Here is a 3,459-nt window from a genome sequence, read left to right as displayed (position 1 = left end):
TCAGCTGTCTAAAAGTTGCTCAAATGAGCTCTGCTGAGAACAGGCTGTTTCTGTGTCTGCACCTTTAAATGCTAATGAGCTCCGTCTGTCAACGCCTACTTGGAGAGAGACAGGATGCCTACGCTACGCGGTAGCATGCGCCAATGTTTACGTGGATGTATCGCCAGGGGCGTTGCTAGACATAAAGCTCTACTGGGGCACAGGCCCCCTATTACTCAAATCACAAAGGGGGGTTATCTGACACACAGCAGACGCCCCAATAGCATCTAAACAAACTTCATATCCCTGGGAAGGGTCCTGAGAGGAAGAAGGAGTTTGTAATCTTTTAACCCAATCAGGGCTCTCTGTAAAAGAAAGTGTTAGATCAGTCTCCAGCCGTGTTTGTGGTGCCTCAAAGTCTGGTGTCTCTGAAGGTCTGTGTCCTCCAAGCATTCGGAGATGCGTGGAGATGTTGTTGATGCTTTGATTTAGGCGTTCATAAATCCTCTACTCAAGCATGTTTTGAGGCCATAAAGAGGCCTCACATTCCATCCAGGTGATCTGGACATGAGTGTTTTCTCATCTGGAGTGAGGAGACTCTCGTCTGTGTCCTCACTATGTTGTCCAGGAGTGAATAGTTCATCTTTTGTTCATTAATCAAATTAAATCTGAGTGTGGACGAATCGTGAAGCTGTGGCTCCTATTATGTGAATAGCTGGTTGCACTACCCTCGACAGCCATAACTGCATCAAACATTTGCAATAACTAATATTTCACATCGCATTTTGGCCCATTCATCTTTCCAGAATTGTTTTAATTCCGCCACATTGGACAGTTCTGCCCATTTAAGGTCGCAGCATCAAGACCAAATTCTGAGAATTTTTTATCTCTACAACATAGAGATGTCTGTATCCCAGTAATCCATGCATGCAAATCAATATTAGGACCAGCAGATGTTTGCTTTCCTTTCCAAAAGTCAGTTAAAAGAATAAAAAATCAATGATTATGCAAGCAGAACAGTCCAGGACATGTCTATCAAAGCAAATTGCAAATTGCAAAAAAAAAAAAAATTTAAAAGTAATTTTAAAATAAAGCTTGGGCTTTTTTGTGTGTCTCTTGATGTTCCTAGGCTCTTCCCTTCCCATTGAGTGCTGGCTCCTCTTCAGCCCTACCTCGCCCACAAGGTGACACCTCAGCTCCTGATTGGCTCACGGGGCGACAGCGTCACTCACAGGGGGACAACACGCTCACCGCTGCTGCGCTCGCCATGAATGTGTGTTGTCCTTGATCACAAACAGCATGATGCACGTTCAGAGCTGCAAATACACCATATGGCCTCTATTAGCTGCTTAGCCATTCACAGCTGGAGGGAGAATTCCCTCATCGAGTGGAACTCAAAGATTAGCTTGTCATGTAAGATTTATGATTTTTCATCTAAAATAACTGTGATAAATATGAGCTATTAGGTCCACTGATTTGCTCCTGCCCCCAACTTTATGTTAAACATGACTGTTTGTAAAAGGATCCCCTGACCCCTAATACCCAGGATACACACACATACACACATTTTACAAATAATTGAGGGTACTTTTTTTTAAAAAATAATCCCTGGTGTCTGGCCTTGAACAAATTAAAAGCAGAAACCGACGTTAGATTTTTAAGTGTTAAGTTGTTTGTGAAATGCAAATGTGTTGTTTAATAGAAAGGGTTTTCATCAATTATTCATCTGAAAAATGTATTATACCTGATTTCAGCATCAAAACAAGGCCCACTCTCTCTCTCACACACACACACACGCTTAATAACTTAAAATAAAAAAATACATAATAATAGACAAAGGTTCTCCTGGAAAAATATTTTTTTTTATTTCACCCAAAGTCAAGAGTAAACAGTTGAACAAAAGCTGGCCTTGTTGGAGAGACTGGAGTAATTAATGTGGATCGCTCGCATATTTTCTGGAAATGTGATAAAATCAGACCCTTTTGGTAATGGTATACGATGTATTGTTGAAAATGCTTGGATATAGGTTGTTGGAAGTAAGGTGGACTTGAAGTTTGAGCTTGAGTTTTATTCATTTTTGTCTAGCTTATGTAGGTGTGCTTCTGCAAAAATCATGCACATTTTGATCCAGGCATCTGCTCACCTTCACCTCACACACAAAGACACTTCTTATTTCAAACTACTGGCTCAAAAGGTAGTTCAGGAGAAGGACAAATCTCTCAACAAATATGTTTGAATAGTAAGTAGTACTGAGGATAAAAGCTGTGCTCTTAGACGCTGTTTACATGGGAGGCCGAGAAGTTAGCATTGTACATGTACTTGTCTGTGTACTTGGTGTGAACCAGGTGGAAACTGCAAGTTCTGAAAAGTGAAGACAATGCTAAAAGGCTTTAAACTTGCATTCTCTCATTGGGTGGGCGACTCCTCTGGGTGCTAAAATAAGTCTGATTGTATAGAAGTCTATGAGAAAATTACTAATTCTCTTTTAATTTATTATCTCAGTAAACATTGTAAACATAAGTTATGGTCTCAATCTCTCGTTTCAAGTCTTCTTCAATCCAGCATGATGTTCATTTAGTACATTATGGTCCAATTAGAGTCAAATAGGCCATAAAGCAGGGGATGCTTTAGGGGCGGGGCTATGGTGATTGACAGGTCGCTACTACACTACCAATGCAGTTAGCTACTAAGATGACTTGACCTTGAATTATGAAGCTAACTTTGTTAACAGCATCACACCAGAATCCAGATGAATCCAGATCCAGTAAGGTTGCTGCTCAGGGTGCCGCTCTGCTGCTAGTGTTCGTGAGATCCATCTGTCGCTCCCCCACAGTCCAAATATGGTCACTTCCTTTCACTGGCTGCAAAAATTCCAAATTAGCGACGGTCAAAAGACCAACCCCTGCCTTCAAAACTGTAGTTTATGATAAAAAAAACAAAAAAAAACTGCATATAATAATAGCCAATCCTCTCACTGACTGATGCTCTTGTTTAGGTCATACAGAGGCATCAGTATTAGATAGAGACTCTTCCCTAAACAGTTAAAAGTTTCTCACAAACTGTGGCATTTTGGACATTTCGTCTTTTTATGCAACATAGTGGTTTTCCTACAATGCTGGAAACATGCTCCTGCAGATACACACTTATGTGTTTGCAGACCAACATGGAGAAAGGTGTTATGGGTAAACCATAGGTTGCAGAGGCTTGCAGAGAAGTCAATGCCCACACCTCCCAAATCTCATCAGAGCGCTGTGCAGAGCTAACTGTTAACTACTGAAGAAAACAAAGCTTGTGGCACTCGAGGAGAATTCACTCGAGTAATTAGGACAACATCAAGTAGATGTTGAGAAAACAAGCGTTCACTGTAAGAAAAAAAAAAGTAAAAAAACGGTCAATGACTGTCAGCTACGGCTGCCAACCAAAAACCGTAAAATTAAAGTAAAATATCCTAATTCAAATAAAGTGTAAAAACATTACTAT

This window comes from Eutrigla gurnardus (assembly GCF_963514095.1).
Source record: "Eutrigla gurnardus genome assembly, chromosome: 18".
NCBI lineage: Eukaryota > Metazoa > Chordata > Actinopteri > Perciformes > Triglidae > Eutrigla > Eutrigla gurnardus.
This window is presented reverse-complemented; position numbering follows the sequence as displayed.